Below are 11,691 nucleotides of genomic sequence, written 5' to 3' on the forward strand. Positions count from 1 at the left end.
GCCTGCTGGGAGCGGCAAGCCCCGACTGTCCAGAGATCAAAGGGGCGTGCCCTGGGCGCCCTTGGGCTGAGGGGTTGGACTGGGGCGGGGGTGGGGGGGCCAGGCCGTGTGGCCCGGGGTCTTGTGGGTCAAGTAAGGAGTTAGATTTTATCCTTAGAGCAATGTGTCCAAGGGTTTCCAGCAGTTAGGGCTGGGTGTCCTGTGATTAGACGGTAATTTTTAATAGGTCGCCGGCTGCAGGGAGGGTGGGGCATTGTGGGGAAGCAGGGGCCCGGGTAGGTGGGCCCGTGTGGAGGAGCAGAGGGACGCTGGGGTAAAACGGCCTGGGCACGGCTTGCTTTGGGAATGGAGGGAGGGCTCCGCTGAGCTTCTGGCCTCCCCCTTGTGTGGATGGCGAAGCCACTCCCTGAGACGAGGGCACTGGAATCGGACCGGGTTCCACGGGAAGATCGTGAAATCAGTTGCGAGTGTATTAGGTTCAGGGGGTCTCGAGACAACCAAGGAGAAATGGCGAAGGAACGGTGGCATACGTTCCGGTTTGGGGACTCAAAGTGTTGGTTGGGATCGGGGAGGGATGTGTGAGCCTGGAGTAGGAGCTCAGTGAAGATCTGGGAATGGAGGAGGTTGATTAGGAGCTGAGCAGAGCTGGAAGTGTGGAGGGCGAGGAGAAGCGGGCCGTGGCCCAGGCCTCTAAGATCTCCGGTTAATAACAGTTGAGAAGAGGGCGCGCGAGCTGAGATGTAGGAAGGAAACGGGAGCGGATAGGACGGGAAAGTCAAGGGAAGAGATGTTTGGGGGAGTGGTCCACAGCAAGGATGCAGCAAAGGAGTGATGTTAAGATGAGTGAAAGCTAATGACCAGCAATGGAGAGGATGTTGGTCATGTGACAAGAGTCATTTCGCTGAGCTGGGGGTTAGAGTGGGCCGAGAAAGGGGGAAATGAAAGCAGCTGGGCATCTCTCGGATTTCCTGAGAAGCAGGGGCGGAATAGAAGGCTGGTGGTTTTGATTCTGGTTTTCCAACAAGAGAAACCTGAATGTGGTCTTTGAACCAGAGAGAGATGACCCCGCCAGAGAAAGAGAGCGGAGGGTACAAGAGACCAGGGGTAATCCAGCAGGAATGCTTCCCTTCCAGTGGCAGGGAAGGAGACGAGAGAAGAAAAAGCCCAGGAACAAGGAGGAACAAATTAGGAACGGCAGCCGTGGGCCCCCTGAGGAGACTAGGATTGCTGTTAAAACAGATAAGGACCTCTTGGTCACTGGAGTTAGAATTCAGCTGAGTTGACTCTAGGTACTATGACTTCTTCCCCCCTCGATTTTTTTTTTTTTTTTTTAATTTGGGAGAAGCCCAGCCATAAAAATAGTGGCCAATAGTTCCCATTTATTAAGGGCTTGTTTTGTGCCAGGAGCTGTGCTAATTAAGCACATTGTACCTGAGGGTCGACGTTGCCCCTCTTTCTAGAGCGCCGTTCTGCAACCTCAGCTCCTGACGCGTGGGGCTGGGTAGTTCTTTGTCCCGGGGAGGGGAAGGCTGCTGCCTGTCCTCTGTGCACTGCAGCCGGATGTTTAGTAGCAACCCCCGCCCATTACAACAACCCAAAACGTCACCGGACGTTGCCAAATGGCCCTGGGGAGAGCAAAATCCCCTGGTTCCACTGCTCTGGGACCGAGACACAGAAGCCACCAAAGCAACTGCTTGCCCAAGGTCACGAAACGCCCACAAAGTCAGTGGCTGGTGAACAGCACATCTTTCTACCCCCGGGTTCCTGATCACCATCCAACTCCGTTTTTGCACATGGGCTCTGAAGAGCTTCCGTTCACTGACACAGTTCACACAGACTCTTGCTGTAGAGGTAACTCGTGAGTATGTGCTTACTGAAAAAAGTTTGGATCTCTCTCCCTTTAATGCCAGCCGTTTGGCTGATGTCTGTAATAGGGAAACTGAGACAGGTTATGTACACTTAAAAAAAAAAAACCCAACAAACAAAAATCCTCTTGTAATTACTTTTGCATTTTAATCTGAGTATTTCTTGCTAACCTCTCTGATTGAAGGACTTCAAATGCAGCTCAGATGTCACCTCCTCAGAGGGGCAGTGGGCAAACCCTGGACAAAGCACATCCCTCACTCTCCTTTATTTTGCTTCACAACATTTTACTTTGAATCCCATTATATTTTTACTGGTTCTCATTCATTGACTGTCAACTCCAGGAAAATGAAATCCCCATGCGGGTAGAGACTGCTTCGTCCTCTGCCCTGCCCCTAGTGCCAAGAACTCGTCCTGGCACATAGTAGGCACTCAGTCAGTATTTGCTGAATCAATAAACCTGTCTTATTCCTTTAAACGGCCACCTGTAGTAACCCCTTGTATGGATGGAGATGATCTATTTAGCTTTCCCCCTCCTGATGGACAGGGAGTTTGTCTCCAATTTTCCACCATTATGTATGCACCCCAATGAACATGTAAATCCTTCTGCACAGATAAGTAGGATACCTTGAGAGGGTCCACGAACTGAAATTTCTGGGACCAAGGACTTGCACATTCTAAATGTTGATGGAACACATCAAACTGTCCTACAAAAGGGCAGTGTGGAGGAGACACTGTTTCATGAAGTGCCCACAGCCAGACCCACCAGCTGGACCCAGGCCAGAGCAGAGGCTGCTTCCCACTGGTCAGCGCCTGTCTCTTTACTGGTCTCCTGTACCCCAAGGTGTGCCAGTCCCTGAGGATGGGCCTTTGCCCTGACCCAGGCTGGCATGTGAGGCAGCCTTTTCCCCATCCGTCCTGTTCTACGTAATTCTCTAAAAAAAAAAAAAAAAAAGATTTTACTTATTTATTTTAGAGAGTAGGAGGGAAGGAGGAAGAAAGAGAGAGAAACACCAATATGTGGTTACCTCTCACACACCCTCTACTGAGTACCTGGCCCACAACCCAGGCATGTGCCCTGACTGGGAATTGAACCGGCGTCCCTTTGGTTCAGAGGCCAGCACTCCATCCACTGAACCACACCAACCAGGGCATGCTATGTAATTCTTTAGCTTCCACCATGCAGCTACTATGATATCCACATCCTCTTGCCACCACCCAAGACGCCCCTAGTATATAAGTTCCCTTTGTAAAATCGTGATGCGATGATGGAGTTGTCGGCCTCTTTCTTTGGTCTCTCGGCCCTGGAAGACTTTACAAACAGGCTGTATGGATGAAGGAACCCTTGTCCCATCTATGAACGGCCGTGCTCTTTATATCATTAATCCCCTGGAACTGGTTTTGGGGATGATGTGAGGTAGGGAAGGGTCCAAATGTATTTTTTACGGAACGAATGGCTAATTGTCCCAACAGTTTTTTATTATTGCGATTTCCTCATTTTCTTGAAATGCTGTGATTCATACATTGAATTCTGTAGGAAGATTCTTCCATCTCGCCAAGCCCTTTGTCTCGTTCTGCCTCACCTGGTATATATTTACATTACTCTATCTCCATGGCATGTTTTTATAAGACAGGTGTCTCTCACCATCCACCTCCTCCTCTAACTTTTAAACATAAGCTTTTCTAGAAGTGGAGTGTACGTACAGAAAGGTTCATAAATCACACATGAATAGCCTGCTTTTTGAATTGTCAGATTGAACACACCCATATAACCTCTTCATTGTTTATAATAAAAATTTCCTTGGCTGTTCTTTATGTATTAATCTAGTGAAATTTAGATTCATTTTGTCAATTTCTAGTAAAAATCTATCTAGGGATAAGATTGGAATGGCATTGAATTATTAACCTGGGAAGGATCACTATTTGTACAATATGAAGTCTCCAAAGTTACTAATTTTTTTTTTCTGAGAGAAACCGCAGACCATCCACTCCAGCCATGACCAGCTCATGTCCCTGTGGATTTCCAGCCAAAAAATAGTGGGGGGGTGGGGGGGAAGTCCCTAAATAATTGGCAAACGAACTTTATGGCTCCTTTCTGTATTGTGATATTATTTTGTCTTCAGTTCCATTAAGATAATTCTTTCAACAGAAATGTCACTGACTGGGAATATTGGCTCCAATTTACTTCTCTTGTGGGTGGATTGGTCTGAAGAATTAGACTTCCGTAGGAAGAGTTCCTTGTATTTATACTCTGGGCTTTACAGTGAAGCCTCCATTGACTGACCCCCTATTACGTGTCAAGCATTGTGCTCGGAGACTCATATATGCCCTGGTATTTACCCTTTACAATGTAGAAAGTATTGTCACCTCCCTTTTCCAAAGGAGAAACATGACTTCACTGATTTAGAATTTAGCATTGGGTATGTTTGGCTCTCTCTCCCTCCATTATCTTATCTCATTGACTTCTTTATTGGTTGAATTGAGAACGTTCATTTTTTTCATTCATTCAGCAAATATTTGAGCACCTCCACTGTACCTTAGGTCATATCGAAGACTCGTCCTAGACTAGGTGCTGGGGATTGAACAGTGAGCAAAATAAGGCCCATGTTCTCCATTCTAGTTGGGAAGGAAGCCAAACACATGGACAAAACCCACTTCATGGACTTTACTATGTTAGCAAGTGACAGGGAACAGCCACAATTTCAGTTCTGAACAGTTTTGCCTCCAACAAGTGTTGATGAGGGTATGGAGAAATGAGAAGGCTTGTGTATTGTTGAAGGAAGTGTAAAATGGTGCAAATGCTATGGAACACAGTATTTCTTCAAGAAACGAAAAATCGAATTACCATGTGATCCCGCAATTCCACTCTGGGCGTAGATTCAAAAGAACTGGAAGCAGAGTCTCAGAAAGCTGTTTGTATACCCATGTTTGTAGCAGCATTATTCCTAAGAGCCAAAAAGTGGAAGCAACCTCAGTGTCCATCGACGGACGCATGGAAAAGTAAAACAGAGTCCATACAATGGAACATTGTTCAGCTTTAAAAAGGAAGGACATGCTGACACAGGCTACAATACGGATGAACCTTAAGGATATTATGCTAAGCGAAATAAGCCAGTCGCAAAAAGACAAATTGCATATGAGCCCATTTCTATGAGGCTTTTAGAGTAGTCAAACACAGAAACATAAAGTAGAACGTTGGTTGCCGGACACCCAGAGGAGAGGGAAGTGGGGAGCTGTCTAATGAACACACAGTTTCATTTTTACAAGATGGAAAAGCTCTGGAGACGGCTTGCACGGCAATGTATAGTACTGACCACATAATCCTGAGCTGCACACGTAAAAATGGTTAAGATGGTACACTTTATGTTATGTGTATTTTACCATAATTAAAAATAAAAAAGGAAGAAAATCCTACTTCTCAACAACACTTTCAATAGGAACTGCCTTCATTACCCCTTTGAATCTTGGTAGCCCCTAACATAATAGGCCCTGATTAAATGTTTGTTGAATTCATTTGTAAAAAACACCCCAAACCTGTTTGCCTCTATTCTGTTTTTGATCATCTGTTTTGGCAGAATGACCAACACAGACAGAGGCGCCAGCTTCCCACCCATTGCCCTAGCCTGCCGCTAGCCCTTTCTTTCACCGTGTCTTGGGATCAGAGGACGTACAGTCTAATGTTGTGTCAGCTGTCCTTCCTGGGGTGTGTCCTTCTACTCGACAGGCTTGCTCTTCCCTCTGTGCAGTCTGTCACTCTTCACTGCCACTTCCTTTTCCTTTGTGTTGACAGGGCCACATGTGCCTGTCCATACTTGCTGAGCAGTTTGGTGTCCTCCCACGCTATTGCCGCTGTGTCAGCCGGGGATCAACCAGACAGGACACACGCTCGGTTTTCCTGGACTCCTTCCTTGTTCTGCCATGCCTCTCCATCATTCATGTGTCTATTAACTTTCAGCCTAACTCGGGGAAGGGCTGGTACACTCTGGCCGGCCAGCGGCCTGGTTTTATCAATAAAGTTTTCCTGGCACACAGCCAGGCCTGTTTGTCAAAATACGGTCTCTGGCTGCTTCAAGTTACAGTGGCAGGACTGAGTAATTGTGACAGAGACGTGTGCCCCGCACCCCACCTCCAAACTCTGAAATATTTATTCCCTGGCCCTTTACAGGAAAACGTGGCCAGCCTTTTGTCTAACAAATTCAGGTTCAAGTGCAAAAGGTTAAATTTTGTATTTGAGCCTGGCACTTTTTAGGCCAGGTGGTAAGTAAGTAAGTACAGCATGTTCAAAGCCAGCTTGGGGACGTTGACTTTGGGGGATTGTCCCTGGCTCCTGCCTCTGCGGGGCGCCCTCCTTAGGTTTCAGGTGTTCACTCTCTGCGCCTAACACCCAGTCTGAGCAGCCCTGTGCAATTTATTTTTCATATCGCATCATTAGATCAATTGTCTTGTTCATTTATGGGCTCTCTGGCTATGATCTATACTTCCCCACTTCACATTGTGAATTTCCTGAGGGCAAACCACCTCGGCTCCCCTCACCACCCCAAGCAGTGTCTGGGATAGATGGTGTTAAAATATTTGTGGAACGAAAGAAAAAAAGCAAACGGGGAGGGAGAGAGAAGGGTTGCCTTTCAATTTGTCCTTCCGGAAATCTGGACCAGCCCTGGGGTGTCCTGATTCTCGCTATCATCCGACTGCCCTGGAAGTGGGGTCCCAGGGAGGCAAGGCCACTTCCCCAGGCCGTGGGGCTCTGGTGGGAGGCGCGGAGTCCGGCTGCAGGTCTATCTTTCATGGTCCCTGTTCTTTCTAGAATTAAGAGCAGACCCACACCCCACTTCCTCTATTCCTCACCACCACCTCGCCACAGAGTGGGGACACCTTCCCTGTTGGGCCGCTTCACCGAGCCACCTGCCACTGTCCTGGAGATAGGGGCAGGGCCTGTGGGTGCCAGGTCTAGCTGCAGTGGGAGCTGAGGGGCGCAGGCGTGGCCAGCAAAGGAGGCAGCTGCTCCAACCTCCCGCGGAAGCTGTCGGCCAGCCACGAGCAAAATCTATTTCACAGGTGGCATAAATGACCCTTAGCAGTTTGTCCTGGCAGTTAGTTCTCTTGTGATGATAAATATGAACGCTCTTCAGCCATCATGGTCACAAGGGAGCCGCGGACCCCCGTGCTACTGGGGCATTATGGGGACCGGGTTAGGAGGGGGCATTTGTGTCTGTCACACGCCAGGGACTTCACGTCAGGCCTGGGTCTTGTCAGGATGGTCACTGGAAGCACCAAGGGTGGCTCAGGGCTGCACCAGGTGCCGTTGGTCCCCGCCCCATTGTTTCAAGGCCCCCAAAGCCACCCAATAAGCATACAATGGCAGTAACGACACTGAGCTGCGAAGCAGTTGGGGCTTCAGGACAGGTGGCCCGGCCTCACTTTTGACCCGATGGCCAGAGGTCCCTCTTACCCAGAAACGGTTTGTTGTGCACACTTTACAGATGAGGGAACAGCCTCCCCAAGACAAAGTCAGGTGGTCTAGTCAGAGCTGGTAAGTGACAAGGTCAAGATTCACGGTGGAGATTTTTCCAAGCCACACTCTCATTTCACGACCCAATATAAGTAAGAATATATTCTCAGAAGAGACAACAAATTCTTAACCTCTTTAAAAAAAAACAAAAAAGACACGATCAGGAAAAAACCAAAACTGAAATGGCAAATTATCTGGACTAAAAAAGCAGGTACTGTTCATACAAAAGCATAAGAGATGTAGCTACTGCTTCCCACAGAAGCAGTTTAGAACCTGGAAACATTTCCCTATTAAAAAGAAGAAAAACAAATGAATTAACTATTTAACGTAAAAAACAGAGAGCATAATTCTTTAAAAAAGGAAGAGTAAGAAATTAAAGGTCAATTCTACAACTTATGAGATGACTTAACAACAAATTAGTAGAAATAATATGTTTAAAATAAGTTTTAAAAGGCCCTTTTGGGGGCAAGTGCTGTAAAATAGACAATTCCTGGCAAACCTGATGCAGGGAAAGAGCAAAAAGAGCAAGATCAGGAATCAGATAGGAGACATCATGACAGGACTGGGAAATATTTAGGAGTCCATTCAAAAACAGCCAACAGCTCCCTGGGCCACCTCACTGCCCCTCCGGTCCCTCACAGGGCCTTCCAGAAAACCCCCTGCAAAGCTGCCTCTGAGTCCGCTTCCCAGTGAACCCCGCCAAAGATGGGGACCGATTGAAGAACCACAAAAATAGAGTATGCCACTTTGTGGCGATAAGGTCATTCTCCAGAAATGATGACTCAGGGGATGGTCACCCCCACCGAGGTCACACAGCCCCTTCTGTATCACAGCTCTGTGTCAGTCCTGCCCACAAACCAAGATACTGGCGTCCGGAAGAGCCCGAGGGGTGTACAAAAACGAGACGTCCATCAGCAAGACCACAAGTCCCCGGAGCCTTCACTTCCAGGGCTGTGGGTCTTCGTGGCTTTGATGGAAATTGCGTAAATGTCTCCTTTACTAATCCGACACTCACAGTTCTTACTATTGGAGGGTCAGGCCGCTATTCTAACCACCTGCTTCCGAGAGGCTCCGCCAGCCTGACTTCTAGTAGTTTTCGGTTTCACTGTTGCCACAAAGTCCCCACCCTCACACACTTTGGCAGGAGGAGCAGCGACACGGAGCAGTGAAACTACACCCAGATTCTAAATTTGAAAAGTTCTGCCATCTAGGTCTCCGAAGCTTCCTGCTTCGGCGCCTTCCATGGGCTGGCCTCTCAGGCCACAGCGGGGCTGCTTTCACTCTGCCACTCACTCTCACCCCGCACACTCCCCGATAGTGCTGGCCGGGGGCTCGGTGCCCGGTTGCCAAGATGAAGATGGCAGCGACTCAGCTCTCATGGGGGAGGCAGGCAGCTAGCTGACCACTCCCCGCCTGATGGTCCAGTAGGGATGAGTTGTTTGTCTTCTGAGGGTGCAGAGCGCACCCTACCTGGGGCTAGATCAGACAGCTTTGAACGCGCCAAGCAGAGCTTGCTGCCTAGTCTATAGGCACTGGGGAGCCAGGGAAGGTTCTTGAGAGTGGGTGTGGCATAACTGAAGGTGAGGTTTAAGTTTGTTTATCTGGTTACATGTTCATCCAGGCATGCATGCATCCATCCCACAAATATTTATGGAGCATCTGCTCTGTGCCAGGCCCTATTCTGCATACCTGGCTTCCATCTAGAGCAGTGAGCAAGACATCCTGGGGAGAAAGGGTGGATAGACAATAAACAAGTAAACAAGTGAGTCCCAGGTGTGCTAAGCGCTAGGAAGGCACAGAGTGATGGGGTTGAGAGTGAGCAAAGCACAGGGAGGGAAAGGGATGGTTTATAAGGAAAGAGGCCGTTATGACAAGAATAGGGGAGAGTTACGGGAAGAGGGAAGAGCAAGTGCAAAGGCCCTGAGGCAGGAAAGAACTTGGCTTGTCAAAGAGCAGGAGAGGAAGACAGTATGGCTGCCGGGAAGGGGAGGAGGCAAAGATGGGGCATTGTAGGCCATGCGGAGAATTCTGGGGTTTCTGGAAGGGCAGCCGGAGGCCGCCGGAACATTTCAGCGGGTAAGTGGCACATTTTGATTTCAGTTTCTAAAAGTTTTCTCTGGCTGTTGTGAGAAGCACACATAGCCACAGAGAAGCCAGCAACGAGGCCATAGGTGAGAATGCTGGTGCCTGGGACCAGCGTGCTGGCACTGGAATTAGACAGAAGTGGACGACACAGGACATATTTTGGAGGCAGTAGTGGCGGAAACAAAGGACTTCAAGAGTGATGCCTGACTTCGGAGCTGAGGCTACTGGGTGGTGTCCTGAGGAGCAAGGACAGGAGGTTGGGGGTGGTGATGGGGGGAGGAATAAGTATGTGGGGAAATTAAGGTATCTTTATAGGATGTGCCAAATAGGCAGTGAGATAGTCAGGCCCCGAGCCCAGGAGAGGGGTCAGGGTGCTGACAGGCCTGGGGGGTTCATCGCCCACATTTGTTTGCAGCCTCAGCGGAACGGGGTGAGGCTGCCAAGGGCGTGGCCGGGGCTGCGGTGGGGGCGCAACGACAGAGCTTGGTGGGAATGGTTCTAAGAGGTGACTGCAAGCACGGGATGCCATGTGATTGGACTTGGCAGCAAAGATGGCAACATCAAGAGCCACGGGGCAGCACACAGCATGGAAGCCTGGTGGGGGGACGCCGAGGAGGGGGTGGGGTGAGAAGTGCGTCAGGGAGGTCCCACACGCCCAGCAGAAACTCAATGTGGGGCCGAATGGACGGATGGTGTACCTGTGGGAAGGCGGTGGGGCCCTGACTGGGAGAAACTGAAGCTGCACAAAGAGGCAAATGCTAGAGGAATGTCCCTGAGTAGGCGGGAGGGAGGAAATGAACTGGCCTCCTTTCCCCTGGGTGTCATCAACTGTGTCCGCGCTCGCCCGGTGTGACGTTGGGCAAGTCACAGGGATGTTCTGGGCCTCCATTTTTACGTCTCCAGATGGGCCCCCCAGGCCCCAGGTGACATGTATGTTGCAGTGGGTTCGTCCTAGTTGGGTCAGTTTCCTGGGACAGAGCAGGCTCCAGCAGGGAGGCAGTTTTGATGTCTGACACCTCAGTTTGTGACTGCCCTGGGCCGTCCCCAGGGAAGCCACCAGGCTCCACCAGGCCCACCTTGCTCCAAGGTTCACAACCAGGCGTGACTGGCCCCTGGAGGCTCAGTTCAGATGCTATACGTTTTTGAGGGGCTGCCAGGCTGGGTCACAGGGGCTCTGGAATGAGACCGGCCTGGGTTTGATCCTGACTCTGCTGCTTCCTGGCTTGGGGACTTTGGACAAGCATTCTTCCTTTCTAGGTCTTAGTTTTCTCATCTGCAAAATGGGTTCTGTCATCACCAGGGTTGTTATAAAGATTAAATGAGATGCTAACTCTAGATCCCTCCTTCCCTCCCTCCCTCCCTCCCTCCCTCCCTCCCTCTTTTCTTCCCTCCCTCCCTTCCTTCCTCCCTTCCCTCTTACTTTTCTTTCTCTTACAGAAGCCAGGTTCTTCTGCTGGAGTCTCCCTCTTCTTAGGTCATGTCACCTGGGCGGGGCCTGGGTGGGGCCTGGGCCCCTGGGGCTCTGATCAGTCAGCCTCCGCCTGGGCCCCACCCACAGGAGTCTGGGCTCAGGGGCCCGCGGGTCTCCCGCTGCCTGCATGTATCTGCCTTTGCCTTCTGCCCTCCCGCCTGGGCCCTGAATCAGCAACTGGCTGAGATCCCACATAATACCGTACAAAGTGGGGATGGGCACCGCAGACTTGGAGGCTGGGCCACATAACAGGTGCACTGTGGGTCCAGAGTCAGCTGGTTGTTTGCCGAAGCCACGGGCAAAGGGAGGAGAGCAGGTCTGGTGGCAGCTTGTCACGCAGTCCCCTGCGGGGCATGCGGCCCAGGTGGCAGTGGCCGGAACTGCCTGGGGAGAGGAAAGGCGTGGATGCACTTAGCAGCCACTAGGGCAGATTGCCAGCAGCAGACCCTGAGAGAAACACCTGCCCGGGGAGGCTCCTACCTTCTAGCAGGTCGCTCTGGGCCCAGCCTTGTGACCCGGGACCTGCGCTGGGTCCAGCCGGCATCTCCCAATTTGCTTCCAGCCCTGCAGGCCCCAGAGACATGCAGGTTGAATCCTGGCTCTGCCCCTTAGTAGCCATGTGACCTAAGATAAGCCATTGGCGCTTAGGAGCCTCAGTTTCCCCATCGATAGAATGGGATACTAACAGCCGTTAATCCCGTTGATTCGGAGGATTTAAAATGCAAATAAGATCAAACCATGCCCCTGCTCAAGCTCGTATCAG

Source organism: Pteronotus mesoamericanus, unplaced genomic scaffold (genome assembly GCF_021234165.1).
Source record: "Pteronotus mesoamericanus isolate MK-2021 breed Mesoamerican mustached bat unplaced genomic scaffold, CSHL_Meso_final contig_25, whole genome shotgun sequence".
In the NCBI taxonomy this organism is placed as follows: Eukaryota; Metazoa; Chordata; class Mammalia; order Chiroptera; family Mormoopidae; genus Pteronotus; species Pteronotus mesoamericanus.